General features: G+C 39.7%; 1 protein-coding gene across 5 annotated transcripts in view; it reads left to right on the forward strand.

Annotated features, from left to right (window-relative positions):
* Nucleotides 1-15,023: 15,023 nt before the first annotated feature.
* The window catches only part of SPIN1 (spindlin 1), a 53,599-nt gene continuing 46,863 nt past the window's right edge, over nucleotides 15,024-21,759 (forward strand). Inside the window, exon 1 of one of the 5 annotated variants that reach the window (XM_062599527.1) lies at nucleotides 15,024-15,042. The gene's annotated coding sequence lies outside the window, so the exon portion shown is untranslated. The other 4 variants (XM_062599526.1, XM_062599525.1, XM_062599523.1 and 1 more) reach the window with 4 other exon arrangements.

Raw genomic sequence — 21,759 nt, forward strand, 5'->3', positions numbered from 1 at the left:
TCCTGAGTAAAGGATACCTCCCACTGGAGATAGACTGTTTACATCCAAGGAAGACTGATCATTTACTTTAAAAGCAGAAAAGACTATGTGCACAGCAAATGTTTTCTTGGTCTGCATCATAGCTGATATATGCATTCATCCTGATACACACACCCATGCTTATATCAGATTCGTGATTCCTAGTTTTGTAGAAATCTGGGATTCCCCTGATTCTAAGTCTTCTAGCACTTAAAGCAAGACCAAGGATACACTGGGTACAGTCTGGGTGCCTTCAGGGGACAGAAGTCGGTCTTTAAAAGTCAAACGAATTTGTGGCAGAAGTATTGTAGCAGGACAATGGAGTGAAGGCTGAATTCCATCTGAAACTTCATCCTAAATACTTTGGCTATGCCTTTAAAGCAAGTAGGACTGTCTGTAAGATGTATAAAAGCTAATTTAGCAGGAATATGAGATTACCAGTCTCTGTTCTGAGGACATCTGTTTTTCTTCCTCCATCAAATAGTTCATAGGGGCTTTTTTAATAATTATCCTAAGTATTTCCCTTCATGAGCCAGATTACCACAATACTGCAGACTAAATCTGCTATTATTTTCCTTAATAGAGCCACCCTTTCAACCAATAATGCCTTGCTCATTACATCATCTGTCAGGGAATATTTAATTTCTAGACTCTAATTCAGCAGAGCATAAATGAGAAACAAGCTTTTATGGCAAACCCTTATTGTTGATTTCATCGTAAGGACAATAAAAAAGTGAGATCTGCCATACATTTATCTCACCACTGGTATCATATTTTATTATCAGTCAGCATGAAACTCTACTGATGTTTTCCCCAGGACTTAATTCAAGGGTGAGTTCTTGTGCTGTAAACTTCAGGTGTCAAAAGAGCACAGATACATTATCTCCATAAAACGCAATCCATTCACAAATCACCTGAAACATTTGGTTACAGAGCCAAAGGAAAATGAATTTTGCCTCAAAATTTCAAAATAGATTGATGGTTGTAAATGACAACATGTAATATTAACAGGATGACTCATTCAAATATTCCTGGAGTTCATTCACCACAGATGCAAATTAGGTCATTGCATGCTTTAGTGGAGGATCCATAACTGAAACATAGTGAACAACCATATTGAGTCAATTCATATATTTACTGTTAGTCCTGAGGGATGGCATCAAACCAGTTCTTCGGTCTTGTTCAAAACAAATTCCATGAGAGTAAGCCATATGCCAGCTGCTAAGTTTGGGATTCAGTCATAAGAACACAGCTACATTTACTTTAAAAGTGGTCTCTTTTAGATGGTCTCTACCTATGACTCCCATGACTTGCCGACCTTCCTCACAGTTTAGAGTCTTATCATCTGGATTCCAGATGGAGAAAGAGCTTAAAGGTAGGTGGTTCTTCCTGCCTGTATGCCGTGAGAGTGCATGCAAGCGACCGGCAAGATGCAGAATAAGCACAAGCGGCCTTTCCGTAATCCTTTGCAACAGCCATATGTCCTCAACGACAACATGAGCACTAAGTACTTTAAAAATCTGCAATCTCTATAAAGGCAATTTGTTATTTGTTGTCATACTTAACTCACTTAAAATGTGACACTCCCCGCCCCCGGAGGGGGAGTCCAGGTCTTTTTTTGCTATTGTTTTTATTCATTTGCTGCTTCATACGTCTTGGAAAACTGAAATCAAACTTGCCTGATTTGCTTCCTCAGTCTCAAGTAACACTTCATTGCTTGCATTTTAAGAGAATATAAAGACAAAGGGAAGTAAGCCAAACTCAGTTATGTAAAAAAAACTTGTCATAAAAACTTTTCTATTAGATTAACTTTTGAGAAATTCTTTGCTTTTCTTTTTGTTCTTTTTCTGTTTGTTCTTTGAGCTGCAGTGATATTTAAAGTGCTGCGTGAGCCCTCTGCATGCTCTCTGCCTGGGGTGGACTTTTATCCACAGAATCTTTTTTAACACAGTTGTGACAGGGATATTGTGTACTGCCATTTCTTGGAAACCATCCAAATGCATCCATGTGATTGTTGATTTCCATAGTGTTACAATTGTGTGAGTGAGGTGGACAAAAAACACTGTGGTTTTAAATATTACAGCTGTGACAACTTAGTACTATTTTGTTTCACACAAGGGGAATATGGTTCTCTCAGGTTCTCTTTGTAACAAATGTTTATGTGAAACAGGGCAATAAAATTTCAGCTGTTCCTAATCAGACAGGACTTCCTTCATTCTTGATCCAAATTTCCCAGACCCACAAAACTACCATTTTCTGCTATTGTTGCAAGTTACAAATATTTGAGGTGTTAACTTCAAATCCTTTAAAAAATAATGCTTATATCATGAATCATGGAAGAATTATCTTTCAAGAAAAAAAAATCTTTTAACTGAAGAGACATTTTGTCCCTTACATAGTGATCCTTGAACTCCCTAATGTAGACCTCCTTAGTATGAGAGAAATGCAGAAAGAGACATCGGTTTTAGGGGGAAGGTGAGTCAGTGCCTGATCTTGCTCTCAGGAACTACATCCAAAGTCAACAAGAGTTTCATGGAGCATGGATATAGTATTGGTTCAGATAGAATTACAGCCCCTGATCCTGCAAATGCTACGCCATGAATAGTCCTGTTGATACCAAAGTATACACAGAAAATGACTCAAAAGTGTATTTTCAGAATTGTGCTAGATTTTGGCCAGCTGGGTTGAAATGGCTGGCAGAATCCAAGTGCAACGGAAAGACGGATCTTTGTCTCACCATCCTGCACTGTGCTGAGGCAAGGTCTCCACTTCTCAGATAAGAATAGGTTTGCGAGGCAGCAATACTTCCTCCCACTGTTAAGTCCTGAAGCATGCTGTAGAAGTAAGATTGCCTGAATAAATGTAAATATTCCACTAGTGAGATTAAACTGAAGTAAAAGGGGATCTCTAGTGAAATATTAGTTATCTGCAAAATTAGGAAAAGCTGGAAATCATGATGCTATATACTCCTGTCATGCCAGGTAATTCTTATCTTCCTATGGCTCTCTCTTATCTTTGACATTTCTGAATTCCACTTTGTAGCCGTGTGTAAAACACATTAAGTATGTCTTCTTTTTGAGATATATACTAACTTACATTCTTAGTGCTACTTTTAACTGTGGTATCACATAAATATATTTATCGTAAGTGTCAATCCATTTGTGACTCAAAGGAAGATTGAGTATTTCTTCAGGTACTCTTGAAAAGCAGTATACAGATCTCTATTATTTCTGTGTCTGTTCATCCCAAGCCTCTGCCACCAATTTCCCACCTTCTTCCCAGCTCTAACACTGTCAAAAGTATTTCATAATATTAAATGATTCCAAACTATTTTTCTTGTAGTATCACACATCTTCTTTCTGCAACACTGGAATCCTTATTAAAATAACTATTTAATAGTGTGATATTCATTTAACGATATTAGCTATACTACACATTTTAATTCATACACACTCTGCACAACGAAGAATAGGAAACTTTCGGAGTCATCTGTTTGCTTTATAGAATTTAAAAATTTGGTGACGAGTTGACTGGAAGATGGAGATATCCACTTTTTGCTTCTGATCAGTCAATTCTGTTTACATTTTTCAAGCATCTCCTAATACACGTTCCATTAGTTGGTTCTTGTTTTTCTTTTCATCTTCTCATTGTATAATACTGTACATATATTACACTTTTTTTCACTTCTCCTTGTGAATCATTTTCTTCAGAAGTACCCTTGGTTATAAAGACAGCAAACTAATCTGAAAACCCTTTTATTCATGGAAACAGATATGGTAATTTATAATACTATTCTTCCGTAAGATTCTCCTTTGATTGTTCTCTCCACTTCATCTCTCTTGTACAGAAAAGTGTATGATTTTTCCAAGTAGAGATATATATGTATAGCTTCTAATTGTTTCTTATCACCTGTGCTCTGTTCTTCATAAGATTATCCATGTTATAAGAAACAGTAATTGTGAAGGAGGAAATTAAGCAGTCATTTTTTATGTCAACATCATTTTGCTTAAGCGCATGGGTCATTTATTGTATTGTTGTGCTCTCCCTTTTTTTTCACTTTTCCCATTTAGTCAACAATACAAACAATTTTAGATTCAATCAGATCCTTGATTACTGTTGATAGAAAGTGCTAAGATAGTCTTAAGACCATGTGAAATAAAAGCATGACTGACACAGCAATCATCAAAGGCAAGGTACTGTAAATGTAGAATTTAGTCAGGAAGGACATAGGAAAGTAATTACCTGAATTCCTCTGTAGTATGGTATATGTATAGTATACAGTATCTAAACATACTCTTTTGAGTAGCACTGTTAAGTTGGAAGCAACCTCCCTCCACCAAGCAAAAAAAAAAAAAAAAAAAAAAAAAAAAAAAAAGGAATAGCTGAGCCCAGACAAGATAGATCTGGGGTAACCATCATCCAAGTTACATGAATCTTGTTTGTTTTATGATCACAGCCTGGCAGGTATGCTGTGAACAAGAAGTTATTCATCCCATATATAATATATAATATTATATATTATATTTTTATATATATATATTATAATATGTATAATTTGTAACTATGTTTTATTGACTCTAGTAATAAATCACTGTATGCTCTAATGGTCTGAGGTTTTATTACTGCCTGTCCACATGTCATTTTTGCTATACCCATGTTGGTCTCGTCTATATTTATAATTAGTCTATTTCTTATGATTCTTCTTTATTCTATAGCCAATTCAAGGTTTTCAGAGATTTCAAAAAGGTTATATATATAATCAAGATATTCACTGATGATGTTCTTGCTGTCTTTTTGCTTCCTAAATATCTAAAGATCTTCTTTTACAAGAAATAAAGGGTCATCAAGTTTGTAAAAATATGAAGCAAGATTTACTTGTTTTTCTATCTCCCTTTCTGATACTTTCATGTGAGCTGAGATAGCATTTGCTATTTCTATTTACAGGTCAGTTGAAAAATCAAACTTTAAAACATCTAATAACATCTAGCAGTTAAAATTACGTCCTTAGATGTTTTTTTCTCTTGATAACAGAGAAAGAAGGAGAAAGAGAGACCTGTCACTCTCCAGCTGAGAACTGTTAAGGAACCAATAAATTACCACTCCAAGTAACTTATACACATTCTTGAAACTGATTCTCCATATGGGAAACATTGGAGTAGGTCACAGGCTGTTTTGGAGACTTCCATGTTCTCAGACTGCCAGGCATTTCACAAGAAAAAATCAGCAATTCTCAGCCTTGGGGTTGCTGGAAGTATGTAGTTACAGCCGTATCTCAGAAGATGTTATTTTTTCATTTTAGGATCCCTGGAGCGTAAATTCTACTAGCCACCTCTCCACTGCATTTGGAAGAGGAGTGCCTCCAAGACAAGCTACTTGAGAAGACTAGGAAGATGGGATGTCCATCATAAATGTTTCCAAGGATTGTCTTTAAAGCACAGAGCAGATGTGCTTTGGAGGCTGTCCCTAGTTCTGGTTCACCAGCCATGCAAACTGTAAGAGCTACAGGGACATACCTGGTTCCCTCCCTGCCTCTGCACAGATTGCTTAGCAAAAGAAGCCAGGGCATGCAGAGGGATACTGTGGATTACTGTAGTGTGGACCCAGTGAAATGCTTTTAAGATTCCCTGTACAGATCTAGTCAGTGCCCTACAAATCTCTTCACTGGAGTTACGTGATATGCACTTCCAGTATCAGTCATAGCTGCTTATTTGATGCCTGCAAGTCTTTTTATCCACTAACCCCTAGTGTATGTGTCCATATGTAGAGAGGGTTTGTTTTCAGGTTGATGCTCAGTGACATCATGATGTAATTTTACTGCTAGCATATGTCCTTTTTTTTTCCTGACAACAGTAGATACATGATATTATACCGAGCACGACAAAGAAAAGTTTTTAAATTGTGTAAGTGGTTTCCATTCTCTGTTTTAAATAATGTTTCAGTTTTGTCTTTCTTCCATCCCATGCTCACAACTGAACCATGCTAACTAAAATTATTAAAAACAAAACAAATGCAGATCTACATGTCAAATGCCAAGTTGCTTTCTGCTTCTTTTGCATGGACATCTGCATGGATGCATGGACAATTCACATTTCATTGTAACTTAAGCAATATATTAGCACCACAAAAATGTAAAGTACTCTGTATGGCTGGGAATATATATGTGGTGAAAATCTGAAATGACTCAGTCTTGCATCAGTCTTGTCTGGCTTGGTGTATTTACTAAATGCTGTTTATCACAGGCTTATAATTTCAACTCATAGAGTTAGGGATAATATCATTCCTTGTATATAAGTGTTATTAACTGATTCTGGATGAAATTCATAAATAACTGCAACCTCTTGTTTGTTTAGGTATTACTTCTTCGACAAGCTTGTGTTGTGACTTTTAAATAATATGCTAGCAATAACAAAATAATTATACATATTTTTAACATCTGCAAATTATTTGCATTAGTACAGCATTTTAAAAATGTCTATATAATTAATTTCACTGGTTCTTATTTTCCTCTGTCTTATCTCATGCTTTCTTACCAGCTGAGGTGAAGCCATGACTTCAGTTTTATGCAGCTGAGGACACAGGAGTTGGCTTTGACCTCATACTCATGCCTGAAGAAGAAAAACAAAAAAGTCGTGGAGTTGTGGAGCACAAGAAAAGACTTTTTTTCATGTCAACTAATAATGTTGCCGATAGTGGTATGCACATTCCTGCATGCTGCCAAGGCCTGTTGGCTGGAAGGTGCAGAAGAAAGGAACTGTTGGCTACAGAAAAAAATGCATGATGCATCCTTATTGTATTCCTGGCAGAATCCAGTTTAATCCTCTGAATTGTCTCTTGACAAGATATTTGGTAGAAATGTTAGCAAAATACAATGTAGAGAACAGCTTTCTTGTCTCTTTACTGATTGTTAAATTATCAGTGCTTGGTTTTCACTAGAAAAAGGGAGGGTGAGCTTTCCCTGAGCTTTCTTGATTTATAAGCAAATGGTATTTCCATCTCATGCATTTATATGACCATTTTCTACTAGCTTTTTAGAAAAGCTGTCAGTTGCTTCCACGAGGAAGAATCCTTAGCGCAGAAGTAGGGTGAAGACATTAAAGAATTGGGATTTCCTTATTAGAATCATAGAAGAAAAATAGGTTAGAAGAGACCTCTGGAGGTCAATTACCCGCCCAAAGCAAGGCTGACTTTAAAGTTAGATGAGGTTGCTCAGGGCCTTATCCAGCTGTGAAAATCTCCAAAAATGGAAATTCCACACTTTCTCTGGGCAGCTTGTTCCAGGGCTTGACCCTTCACACTGAGAGCCAGTTGTTCTCTATGTCCAGCCAGAATTTCCCCTGTTGCAACTTATGACTGCTGCCTCTTGTCCTTTCGCTGTGTACCCCTGAGAAGTGTCCGGCTGGTAGAAGCTACAGCATGCCTTGAAGAAAACTCCTTACTGGAAAGTAAAGCACAAGCTTAGGTAGCACATAATTCAGGCAGTATGTACACAGAAGGCAAACTGACAGCATCTGAGAAGAAAAAGAATAGGTGCCCTGTAAGTCGTATTATTGAACATAACTCAGCTGTCAGAAGTGACTCTTGAAAATACAGTTATTTCCACATATTTTGCGTGTAGATTGGCTAAGCCTATTTTTCAAGGAGACAGTTACATTGCAATAGGTATAGATAGGTATAAACATAAAAGATTTGAGAACGCATCACAGGCCTTATCTGAAGTGTGTAGCTATCTTCTGACTAGATTATGTGATCTGCCTTGTTCTGTGGTGAAATGAGAGGTTGTAACGACAACATCCCTTTTGTGCTCAGTCAGAACCTGCTTTTAACACTGTTGTTGGTTAGGCAAGTTATATTAATTAGCATGCTAGAACATGCATTTGTGTTTCAACAGCACACTACATTCTGAGTTAATGGAGGAGACTTAAGAAAGCTCCATTCCTTTCAAACAAAATGAGAGACATCCTCATAAAAGAAGTCCCAATTTAATTACTTACAGCCTCAAGTTTCCTCTAACCTTCTTTCAGTTTTCAACATTCCCTTTGCGACATAGATCTCCATGTAGGAAATGTTGCAAACCTAGTAGCAAAGCTCAAAGTGAGAGGAAGGGAAGGTGGTTTTATTTTAAAACAGAACTGATTTCACTCGAACAGTCTACTACATTCTCATAGGCAACCAGGTATATGTCCAAGCAATCTGTCCAGCACCCAGCAGCAAGAAGTGGGAAAGCTGTATTTAGGCTTCCTCAAGATGTCAGAGGACAAAGAACAGCTCAGGTGTCAAGTCCTCAACACATCTCCCGGATCCTTTCTAGGTTACTAGTTATTTGCTGGTTATGGATGTACCTTTTTGTGCCTTTCAGGAGCTGATAGTGATTAGTCCCTCAATCCCATCTCACCTCTGCAAATCACTAGGATTTACTGTTTGTCCTTTATCTCCCAATCTGGCTGTCCTGAGGAGGTGCATGCAGATGTGCTGGGATCTTGATGACCTGCTAATCTAGGTGCCATCAACACATGCCATTCCTACATCTCTTCTGCTGCTCTTTGTTTCCCTGCTGCTTTTGCACCCGAACATTCCCATCAGTACCATTCTGAAACTTTCCATTACAATTTTCTACATCCAGCTAAACTAAGAGTGTCATTTGCCAAGTGGTTCCAGTTCACACAGTTGCTGTCCCCAAACCTCCTATGCTATTTGAGTGCGTAGCATGTGTAGGTCTGTACGTAATTTGCTGCAGGGTGGATGTTATTCACAAACAGCTGTGTCAATGCAGCACATGAGGTGATGAGAAGGGGAGAACAAGCTGTAAAGAGGGAGTTAGCAATAGCTTAATACTAATGAGAGACATGCAGCCACAACCCCAAATCCCCATTTCGCATCTCTAGCTATACTCACTTCTCCCTCCTTCCAATTAGGACGCATGCTGAAGTTGCTTATATGCATTCTATAGTACTTATTTCTTTTTTTTTTTTTTCTTTTTTTTAATCACCTACCTGATAGAGAAGATACTTGTAAGCTCTTCAGAGCCACAGCCAGCAAAACCTCAAGGATCACCTTCCTTGATCTTGTTACAATATACAGTAACTGCATTTCAAATCCTAAGGTGTTCAGGTAAAGCCTGTTACAAAGACTGACAATTTCTGCAAGCAGTTATATGTCATTGCATGGTAAGCTTCTTGTTAACTTTATACATCTTAACTTTAAACATCTCCTAACAGCAGGAACTTCTCATTTGTTTTGTTTTCCTAATGAAAATAAATTCATTCTGGATCAAAAATTAATAGGAACAATTTGCCTCAGTATTTTTCAGTCTACCTTGTTTCTGTAGTAGTTTTGCATCAGCTATGACTTTGCTTACTAAGAGAAAGCACAAGACAAGGTCAAAACTCCTACATCAAAAAAATTTAGCAGCAGAAGTGGAAATGCTTGGAGGGTGATTTGCTTATTTCACATGCACTCGGTTCATTGGAAAGTCAAACTAGAACTGTGTGAGGCAACCTTCCTATGTTTTTCAATATTAATTTAATTTTCGTGGGATATTATTTATCCTTTCTGATAGTTATCTGATTTTAGATTATATAATTCTCTATCAGTGTAGAGTTAAAACAAAATTTCTACGTGGAATTAAAGTGAAATTCTCATTTTGCTTAGACAGGAATACGCCTTCCTCAATGAAAGACTTAAATGAAAACCTTTCTGGTTTGTTTACAACATCGTAGATTGTTTTTAACTATCTATATTCTAGAGTTTGTAGGGTATAGAAAATATGATAAAAGTATGAAACTCTGTTTCATGAAATGTGCACTCAGATCATGAAGTCTGATGTTAGACCTGAAACTGCACTCACTGAAGTCTCTGCATCAGCATTCAGTACAGGTCAAAAATATGTGTTAAGTAAGACTCTAAGAAAATATATTTCAGTGCTATCCACTTAGCTGTGAGATAGTCAGGTGAATTTTTGTTTTAAAAATAGACACTATGGAGAAACATCTAAAATGTTCAAATACCAAAGGTGACCCATAGGAAGGGACGGAAGAAACATCTGTAATTAAAATGCTGCAAACACAGTGACTACTAAGATACTATGAGCTGGGGCTTTTGGGCGGCAGGAGGAGGTTGGCATTAAACAACTAACTTGCTTGCATTGAAACCTGAATGCTAGAGGTGTTTCTCTTCCAAGTTTTTTAAAAAATAACAGCTTATAAGATGCTGAGAACATCTATACATTAATAGGCTCTCTTAATTCATATCAAGGCTCACAATATGATCCTTATATTATATATTAACTGCACACTAAAAATATATATTGTCTGTCTGCTATGTGTTGGTTCTAGACTATGGAAGACTGTTCAGGTTGACTATACTAATAGTACTGTTAAACAAAAACAGACTGAAAAGATGTATTTTCAGACTGTAGATCATAAAGTTTCATCACATTAAACAGTTATGTCTAGTAGTCTAGTTAAGCCTGGCACAAAAAGCACGGGAAAACTCTGACAGTCTTCATTTAGGCATTTATGCCCACAAGAATGTTCAGTTACAGTAAGTACAGCAATATTTATATGTGAATTAATACCTGTTATTGTATGTACTGAATGAAGGTAGAGGAGAGGGAGTGGGATAAGAATGGATGTTGGGAGGAGTGGCAAAAACACAGCAAAAATTAAACTTTTTCAGGACTGAAACAGAAATAATACACATCTAAGAACATTACACAGAACTAAAACACATAAGCTAAGAACAGTTTATCTAAATTTAACTGAATTGTGCTAATAAATTTAAGAAAAAGAGAAAGAAGTTAATTAGTGAAAAATATACTGCTGTTAAGTAGGTGTCACTTTCCTTCATTGACTGTCCATCTGGCTCAATACTGATGAACAGTGGTTGTTTTGCCTGACTCATGCTGTTTCCATAAAGACCTAGGCTGCATGAAAGGAATATATCACATTTTGGCAAGCACATGTATAGAGTTCCTACATTTTGATGGTTCAGTTGCAGGGAGGCACCTATTAAGACAGTTGTAAAGATCTGCTGCTAAGCTTCCTCTTTTTGGGGTGTACTCTGGTTCCATTTATGATATGGTCTCCTGGAAGCCTGGCCCTCATGTCTCTTACTAGGCTGTGGGGAAATGGGGTTTATTTGATATCCAAATCTTCTTCCAATTTGTACTTCCAGTTTGCACTTAATGAAGTCCCATGGAATTTTCAACACAGAGTGGTATGTAATAACCATGCAGCTATGGTCTGTGTGGGTTAGCACTTCATATTATATTAACTCTATGTGCGGGGGTTTTATTTGAGTCTTTGCAGTGATGAGCCACTCAAACAATATCTCCCCTGTGAATTGTCCTTATTTGCTGAAATTCATTTTAGGTTAAGCATTGCAAGTGCAACTATATATAATGTAACCACTGTTTTTGTGTGAGGTTGTTTTAGATGGCTGCTGGTTTTATGAAAGTAGCTGTGTTAGCATATGAATTTAAATGCACCTAGAAGTCTATCAGTTTTCATTTCCTTTTATGTTTATCATCATGTTAGAAGTTGACTTGATAAATACCCCTACCAAAGCAGCCTTATTTATATCCTTAGACCATCACAACTGAGACAGCACTAATATATAGCAAAGCATTCTACTAAGTTATGTATATACTTCATCTTCAATATCAACTTGGAACAGATTAGTGCTTAATTTTCTTTCTATACAACCTATGCATAAGAACTAGCAAACACATCTAAACTACAAGTGACATGACTGTAATTATAGCAAAAAAGAACATTTTATACATAAAAAGTGAATGAACAACAAATGAGAATAAAAAATACTAAGTAAAATCATGTAAATATAACGGAAAACTTAAACAGAGTTTGAAGCGTATGGTCATTGTGTAATTTTAAAATAGCTTGTAATATTTGCTAATTAATCCGACATTACTGGAAGAAAAATGACGTAATTATCTACATGGTATTTTCCCTCTCTTATGAAAATGAATTTTGCTTGAAAAACGGATCAATATTTTATGAAGTTTTCCTCTCCTATCTCAGTACTAAACCTCTGAAAGAACCCTGTCTTCTTTGAAAGCTACTAATAGGTGAAGTTGGGAGGTCATGTCTTTTTTTTTTTTTTTTTTTTTTTTCCCTGAGATTTCTCACAGTGGGTTTTCTTCCTGCTGCATTTTTTATATATTATTCTTAGATTCCCCCAGGGAAACTGTAAAGTACAATATGCAGACAGCACATATGTCTCAAATGTTTCTGAATCTGCTATAAAGCAAAAATTCTCAAGATGGAAATGAGTACAACGCATTTGCAAATTAAGTTGCTCATCAAGCCTCTCATGTTTCAAAGTCCACAAAAAGGAAATAAGGGGGAAAAGGTGTAATTTGCAGTACATACCTAATTTGGCTAGCATAACAATTTTCTCTACATGCATGGAAATTATTGGGGAAAAACCTGCTATACAGTTTGTCTACCAACAGCCTGAGCACTACAGCTTGTGTGTGTGTGTGAAAGGGAAGAGGGAAGATGCAAGTGAGGAGTAGGAGGACAAGGATTTAAATTTCTGCAATTGTAGTATGATTTATTTGGTATTCTCCCTTGCTGTGACCAAAGAAAGTCTCTTGAAGAAGGGTCTCATCTTACATGACAAAAAGTTGTATCTGCTTTAAAGGCATGTCTGGCTAGTGTCAGTGGCTTTTGTTTCCAGGCAAATTTATTAGACACCTTCTCCCCAGCAGTTTATCATTCCTGATATACAGTAGGAATCCTGCATCTAGAAAATGAGTGTATCTGCACTGGTAAAAGCAGAAGAGTTTTGTTGACAGAAAAAAAATCTAATCATGGACTGACATGGAATTATGAGGTGGAGAATTTTGCCACTGAAATTTTCCCATATAGACCTGATCTTGAGAATGAGAATCTTACCATATATATATATGTATATATGTATACCTGCATGAACGTATTACAGCAAATCCACCAACTCTCTAGCATGAGTCGCTGCTTTTAAAAGCCTTTTACTAGGTTGAGCTTATTCAATCCAATAAACCTAAGGTTGAACTAATTCAACCAGCAAAACCCAAGTCAACCTCTGAAACCTAACTTTGCTGTTGGATCTGTAGACTGAAATACTGATTTAACTTCTTTAAAACATGTTTTTCAATCTTATTTTTACATATTTTTCAATTCTAAATGAAGCCAAATCTTTATAAGCTTGTTCCTAGAAGTTACAGCTGAGTTCTACTTCAGTAGTAGTTACAACATTTCCCTTAAAAGCCAAGCTTTATTAACACCTTCCTGTGGTATGCAAGCATTCACTTAAAAAGGAAAATTTTAATTTAGATCACCTGAATACAAAACTTATTGCTGTTGTAAGTTGCTAAAAGATAGATGATCAGTTCCTGCCAGCATGATAAATTTCATCAGTGTTGTAACAATGTCAGAGAGCAAACACATTGGAAAGAAGCTTCTGTTTCTGTTGACTTTAGATAATTCCTGTTGCATTAGCTTTATAGCAGCTTTCTTGGAAAAGACAAATTTGCCAGGTAGCCAGGTGGCTATCTCAAAGAGACAACTGGTCCTGCAAAGTGAAATTAAAGCTGAAGTGGCCGACTGATTACAGCATTTAAAGACACTGATTGCAGATCAGCCTCAGAGGCAAGATGCCATTCTTCCTTCAAATTCAGACCAAGCAAGGATCTTGCCACTTGGATTTTGAGGGTTCTTGATTCTACCATCAAGTCCAAGGGGCTGTGATTCTTCAGGAGTTAAGACTGATTCTTTTTAGGCTGGGAGAATGTCAGAACAGCAAAGTTTTCTAGGACCATAGGAACCTAGTTCCCACCTGAAGCTTCTCAAGAGCAGGAGTTCAGCGTTCTATTTGTAGCCAAACTAGACAGTTCTTCAAAGCATCCAAGAAGACTCAGAAGTTTATGTATAGCATTTTTTGGTTTTAACTGGTAAGATAAAGGACAATTTTCAGAATGCTATTAGATTAAGTTCCATTTTGATTTCACAGTATGATGGCCTTCAATCAAACTCTGCTTGAGTTTTAAGGAAGCCAAATAAAGAATTCTTCGGGGCTTTGGTCATGCACTGAAGTTTTTGTTCAACAATGTCATATCATGTCATGCTGTATCCACCAAAGTCTGATCAGGAAAAAAATCTCAATTTAACTTGTTAAAGCAGAGTATGCTTCATCTTTGAAGCATTTATTTAATAAGGAGAACGTATTTTCCTTTTAACTTTTTTTTGGTCAATCTGAAGCTATGAATGGCTCTTGGAGTTATATCCCTAACAGAAACCAGGTTGGGGAGCACCCAAGAAATTCTACCAAGAGTATATAAAGAAATTGCAATCACAGGTATTATTTTTTTTTTTTCAACTTTTAAGTTTCTCATTTCCATAGATCACAGCAAGAACAAACTGTTGAGGGGGCAACTTTTTGAAGAAATCCTATGGAAGGAATTGCTTTTCTGTCCAAAGAAGTAACTCTGGCTCTCCTCCAAAGAGAAAGTGCAGCCTTTACGGCCTTGTTTAAATTATTTAGAGACCAGGGTAAATTCAACCCAACTATTTCGACACTGCTATGTTCCGACTCTCGAGTCCAAATCCTTTGTTACTTCCACACGCTTTGTGCAGTCCTATGAAACACCCGTCTGCCTTCAGGTAGCCAGCCGCCCTCCGCCGGGTCTCTCTGCGTAAGCACGGCGGTCTGCACTGTTCGAGCGTCGCTCGGACACCAACGGGAGCGGAGGCGCTGCGCGGACCGGCCTTTGGGCCGGGGCCACCGGCCTCCACCTAAGCACCGGCAAGCGACGGTTGAACGGGCGGGCGGGGGCAGCGCATGCGCACTGGGGCGCGGCGGCGGCCGGGGCGGCGGGAGGGGGGGTGACTTCCTGCGCTCCTGTCGCAGTTCGGGAGCCGCACGGCGCGTGCGCGCCGGCGGCGCGAGGGGGGCGGCGGGGGAGGGCGGGGCCCGGCCCTGTGTTTTGAACGGCTCGATGCGGTTGGCTCACTATTTGGCAGGAAGGTGAGGAGGCCTCTATCCTGGCGGCGGAGCTCGCGTAGGGAGAGGGGGATCCAAATGTGGCAGAGGCGAGCAGGAGGCAGCGGCGGCGGCGGCGACGGCGGAGGGGGGCGAACGAGACGAGAGGCGCAGCCGTCCCCGCCGCTGCTGCCGCCGCCCGTGCTGGCGCCGCGGAGGAGCTGAGCGGCCTGGCGAGGCAGGGGCGCGGCGGCGGCGGCTGCAGCGCCGGCACCGCCGCGCCGCCCGCCTGGCACCCCCGGGCGCCCGTCCCGCCGGCAGGTGAGCGAGCGGGGCCGGCGGGGGAGGGGCGGCGGGGGGAGCGCAGCCCGTCGCGCCGCCCTTGGCCTGGCCCGGCCCAGTACCGGGCAGCGCCGGAGGGAGTCGCTGTGGGGGGAGCCGGAGCCCGAGCCGCCGCTCCCAGCCTCGCCTCCCCTCCCCCGGGGCCGACGTTATTTATTCGCTCGCTGCGTCCCGGCTCCGTCCCCCTCCCCCGCCGCCCTGCCGGAAGCCGCCGCCGGGCGGCCGCGGGGCGCCCGGCTCGTGTTGCCGCCCCTGCCCCGCACCCCCCTGCAGGGGAGGGCAGCGGTGCCGCCCCCGGCCCCTGCCCCCGCGCGGGGCCGCTGCGCCGCGGGCTGGGGCCCGCCGCGGGGCTGGCGGCGGGCACGGCGCTGCCGATAGCGCCGCGGGGGGAGGCGGAGGCGGGGGGAGGCATGCCCCGGCCCCCCCGCGCCGCCAGCAAGCGGGGCGAGGGCGGCGGCGGGGCCGGAGCTGGGGGAGCCGCCGCCGCCGCTGCCGGGCTGGCACACACCGCCGCCTGAGACACGCCGCGTGTGAGTGCGTGTGCGTGAGTGTGCGCTCCGCTCCGCTCGGGCTCCGCCGGCTTCCTTTGTCTGCCGCCGCTTCCCCCTCCTCCCGCCCTGCTCGCGCTCGGCCCGAGCCTGCCTCGCCTCGCCTCCCTCCGCTCCTTCCTCTCTCCCTCCCTGCTCTGCCCCCCTCGCTCGCTCCCAGACTCCGAGCGCTGCTGCGGCTGCAGGTTTGTAAATACTGGACCGACACACACGCACACACACAACATGGCTGACGCTCGCCCTGCGCCTCCACCAGGCTCTCCGCCTTCTCCCTCGGTCTCCGCCGCCTAAGCCGCTCCTCCGCTCAGGCTTTTGTTTCTCTCCTCTCCCTCCCCCATCTCCCTTTCCTTCTTCCTCCCCCCCCTCAAAAAAAAAGGGGGGGAGAGCAAAACCAGTTCACCCTCCTTATTGCGCGCATGGCGGGATTTCAAGGGTAAGGATCCTCGCTTTAGAAGCTTTGTCTCCTTTCGTTTTGCTGTTTACAACAAAATGAAACCTAAAAAGCAGAGGGGATCGGGGGATCTGGCAAGGCCTGGGGTGAGCGTGGGAGGGGGGAGCCGGCCGAGCCCCGTGAGAGGGGCTTGGGCGGAATGTGCGTATCTTCGTCTCTTTTTGGGTGGGGGGAGGCTGATGCACCAAAGTGCTGCCAGGGATGAAATACTGTATTACACCGGCAGAATGATCTGGGGCCGTTGCTTTCATTTTAGGACGCAGTTCACTATAAGGTATCAACTCAGCACAGTCACATTTAAAAAGAGATGAACTAGTTATGTCAGAATAGGCGTTGTGTAGGTTAAAAACTATAGGATAGGCTTTTTGAATTTCTTGGCTTTTTCTATATCTCAGTGTCAGTATCTTAAATAGCCCGCAGATCATGGGGTACAAAACTGGAATTAACACTTGCCAGGTCTCTTTGTGTTGCTAGTTTTCTGTCACAGATTAATTTGCCCTTGTGATGACAATAGCACAAACTGAAGCAGTCCCTTTATGTTAAAAGGAGCACTCCTGCTTTCCAGATTCTTTTTATTCTTTTTAAGAAGAACTTACTTATTTTCTTGGTAGAAAAGGCATGGCATCATGAACTTTAAAGCAAGACAGCGTGTTTCTGACCTCTCCTCACACAAGGCAAATACTCAGTTCAACACCCCCCAACCTCAGTTATTCAGAGCACCCCCTTCTGGCTTCGATGAAAAGTGCTTATATTTTATTGGGTTTTTTAATGACGTAAAGCCAAAATAACGTTTGAAGGTAGTTGCTTGGACATATCTAAAATGATCTGATGTGGAGCAGAATTATTTCCGGGCTGTAACTTAAGGATAAGTGCTCAAGATGTAAAGGACACGATGCTTTCTATTGCTTTCCAGGCATATGTGTTACTGTAATTCATAGTAAATGGTTCATTTTCCAAAGACTGTATTTAAAGACAGAGTCTTTATTCAAAGCATGTACACATCAATAGCCATAACTTCTGTTAGTATCTGAGCAGTGCCTTGAAATAATGCCCTAACTCTATAGTCTTTGCTTTGGGAAGCATCAGATGGAGAAGCACTGGCGTAGCATAATTGTATAGTTTTTACTGATGTAGAAGTAAATGATTACTACGCTTCAATGCTAGAATTAAGTATCATATATGAATACCTCTTAAATCTATGAGTGTGTTTTTCTTCTGCTCTTTGTGATCCTTATTAACAGGAGTTGATTATTTGGAGGTGAGGAGAAAATAAATGGTAATACTGAGTTTACAACAATGTAAAACTTGAGTGGAGTCATCCAAGTTACAAGATCATTTTGGAATGTGCATCTACGTCATGGCTCCTGAGCCAACTGTACTACTTCTAGATGGAAAAGTCTGAGCAAAAGTCTGTAATTTGATATGTCAGTAGATTCCTGCAGCAGTCAGTTACTTGTCTTTTTTCTTTAACCTCTTAACTACCTATTCAAGAAGGTAATACTGGTAAAACCACTGGAATAGCTTCTTAGTGGTAGATACATTGTTGTTGTTCGCTGTTATAGCAGCCAAATTTTGAAATTTCTATTAGTGACTTTTTTATTAGAAGTGTGAAATGTACTAAGATATGCAGCTCCTCCCTCTGAATAGTGGTTTTGATACTTAAGCTGGTCCTCTTGGCTCCAGAACTAAAAATAAACAATTGTATAAAACAAAAATAAAAATAAACAATCCACCCACAAGAACCTGTTTGAATAAGGGGTTTAGACCGAAAACAGAAAACATTCACTTCGAAAGAGTCTTGATGTTGCATACTCTACTACATGGTAGTTTTGCTGCTTGGTTTGAATTTTATTCAATAAAATTCAGCTCAACATTATTAGGTTTATAAGTGTGGTGGGTGTTTTTTCTTTTGTAGGTTTTTTTTTTTTTTTTTTTTTTTGGTTTTATGGCATCTTTGTCATAACTTGTAATTGTGTTCTTTTGTATGATACCTTGAGGATTTTTCTTCCTACCTTGGTTTTATTAGATAAGTTTGTTGAAAATCAGTGTTGTTGATCATCTTTAGTGTATCTTGGGGAGCGGATCCGGTTTAAGAAATCTTTGTGCCTTTGGTGCCACTAAGACAGTCCACTGTGCTTGTCAGCGTGGATGATGTTAGGCTATGGTTAGTCCAAATTAAAAAAAAAAAAAAAAAAAAAAAAAAAGTTAAATCCTCTTTTCAGAACTGTTAATTTGCTCGTATTATGAAATCAGCTGGGGGAGAGAAGGGCAAAAGAAGACAAGACTGCAGGAAAAGCACAGCCACCATGATGTCAGAAATGAACTGATTTCTTTTCACAGAAAGTGTGTTTCAATGAATCATCAAAGAACAAATCATGACTAAATGTAGCTCTAAATATTTGTGAAATTTCCACTTAATATTAAGTCCAGAAGGTACACTTACAGTTCATCTTATACTTCAGTATTTTTCTGTTTTTCTGCTCCAATAATGTTCTTCCATCGACTTCTTATTTTGTGTCTTTCATTGCCAGCTGTTGCCAAGCTGAACCCTTTGACATGTTGAGATCTGTAAACATCCTGCTGATGCAATAGCTGTTTTAAAGTTCATTAAATACAGTGTGTTGTTTGCTTAATTTTTGATAGATAAAACAAGAATTCTTAATAAGATCTCATTGTCTGAAGAAGACGAACAGCCAGGTTTCCTTGACTATAAAAGCCTACTCTTGTAAACTTACTGGGGGTTTTTGTTTTGTTTTATTTTTTCTTCTGACTGTGCTTCCTTCCATCTCTTCGCTCGGATATTAGAAAGAGCAAACTTGACTTGATGGTATAGTGTGAGAGTATGATTTTGTAGATGAGACTGAAATTTAATTTGATGTGGCTTAAAAAGCAGCTTTAAGACATTGGAAGTCTAGCCAAAGGAGAGAAGTATTACCAAGAAAACTCTTTTTCCATTTGGATAACTAGATCCCTTGTTTCTGATACTAGGTGTGAAGAAATGTTTTTGTCTTTTTTTCCCCTCATTTTCATGGTCTTACTACTCTTATGAGTTTTGTACTTTTTATGATTTGAAGGCAAATCATGATCTTTCTTGCTTGCTGCTTTTCCTAATCAGTATTTTCCATGTGTCAAGGTGTAGCCCACTTGTCATCCAAGGCAAATACTGACTAGATGTCAGTATACCACATGACTTATAAAAGAAAGGTCATATTCCCCATTCTTTTAAAATGTCCAGATAGCTTTCGTCCACATTGTCACAAGGACAGGTGATGAGTTCCTTGAAACAGTAAAATTAACAATTTTCTTTATCTATGAATTGTTGATTTGAAAAATGAACATGAGGTTACTAAGATAACTGTCAAATAATGGTGATATCTAATTCCATGATGTGCAGTACTTACTACTGCTTTTGCTGTTTGATTGATAATGGTTGAATTTAATTTTGTCTTAATCCAAAATGTGAATTTTGTGATGACTTGCAGAATCTAGGAGATGAATTGATTTGGCTATCAGAGAGGATAATTGAGAATGTTCTCTTTTTATGTTTTTTTCTATAATGTATGTTACAAAACTCCTCTAAATCAACATTACATGACCATTGCTTGGTTTACTCACTTGGAAACTTTATTGTAATGGTTTCACAAACTGCTGAAATATGTGGACACTGTCATGAACTGTGATGACGCTATTAGAATTAAATGTTACCTAATCGCATTCTAATATTTGCAGATATTGCAAGGTGGGTTAGATGTATTGTGGATTTTTTACATTATTGAATGTTCTGCTATATGGTATTCAAGATCTGCATCTACAAATACCGTTGAGAGTTGATCTTAATTTCAAGAACAGTTGTATGGATTTCAATGATCTAGTAAATACTTAAATTAAGCAGAATGGATGCTGAACTTTAGACCCTTCAACTGTAGATAGTAGTTTGAACACAACAGAATTATATATTTTTTTTTCTTTTCTATTGTTACTGTACTTTCCAGTAATAGTCCAGTTACTTTTATAATGATGACTTGCAATATCCCTTTTGGGGGGGGGGGGGGGAGGGAAGGATCGGTCATGGTGGTTGATTTTTCTGAAACCACTTGCTGTCTTTGAAGTCATGTCTGTATTTTCCTTGCTGCTTCTTCTGTGATGGCTCTATGCAGATCCTCTTTTCTGGCCACATTGAAGCTGGTGTACCCTTGTATCCTATTTCAATTAGAGTGCTTTGGGTTCAATCCCCACGTTTCTTGGGAGAGACAAGTGGTGTACAGTAACCTGACTCTTAATGCTTGCTTCTGAAGCTTTTTATTTGTTTGACTTGGTGTCAGAGATTGGGGAGCCTGTCTGTCTGCTGAAGTTTCTGAAGACTCTATCGGCAAGTTTGGAAATACTTTAGTGTTCTTCAAGTGGTCTGGTAAAATGTGTTGCTGCATTTAAAGTCATTGGTGGATCTTCTGTTTTTCTGCTTCCAGAGTGTCTTTTTTGATGGTTCATAGGTAGACTTTAATCCCGAGTTCCCAAGCTTGCCAAAGTAACTGTGTAACTTCAGGAATTGCCTATTAAAGTGACAGTTCCCTCTGAGTGTGCACCATTAAGGCTTTTCTGTCCGTTGCTTAGTTGTGGGTGGTGTTTTTTTTTTTCCTTTCCTTTTTTCTTTTTCTTCTTCCCCTTCTCCAGATTCCTGCTAGGCCAGAACAATTAAGAACACAGGGAACATTTCTAACTTAATTGTGTTTTAAGGTTACTGTGCTGACTAGGTTGTAAAGTATAACATTACCTGGCAACTTGATGTCTGCTGCTGGTATGACTTCTTAAGGTGATACTACTCTACCTGAATGCTGTCAGTGGTTTGTAAAATGAAGAAGTAACTGTGACTTTCTTTTCCAGTAATGTTCTCTGGCTTCTGAAGCATACTAAGCTATTCTAGAAGATTATAGTATCGTGCTGATTTTTCTAAAATTAACCTATGTATATTTTAATTTCCCTCCTTTTGAAACTTCTAAATAACTTCTTTCAGAATTTGTATTATTCATTTAAATGTAAAAACTCTAGTAGGTTGTGACCTCTTACCCTAAGAAATATAATTGAAAGACATCAGACTTCTAGTCTGGTTATGTTAAAATCAAATAACTATTTCTGTTGCAGAAATAATTTTCCTAGCTTAGTATGTATTTTCCCTATGAAAACTTTTCCTTAGCATGTTTGTAAGGGAGGCTACACTGAACCCCATTGTTACACCAGAGGTACACCTGCTTCCACAGGCTGCCCTCCAGCCACTGTTATAAAAGTTATTAATGTGAGCGGATACCTGAGGGCTGATACGAGCTTTATTAATAGGACTTGGACAGCTGCATTGTCCTGTGAACAAGACAGTCTGCCAAGAACTGACCTCCTGGAACCCCATCTTTGTTTCATCTGAACCACATC

The sequence above is a fragment of the Rhea pennata genome, chromosome Z (assembly GCF_028389875.1).
Source record: "Rhea pennata isolate bPtePen1 chromosome Z, bPtePen1.pri, whole genome shotgun sequence".
NCBI lineage: Eukaryota > Metazoa > Chordata > Aves > Rheiformes > Rheidae > Rhea > Rhea pennata.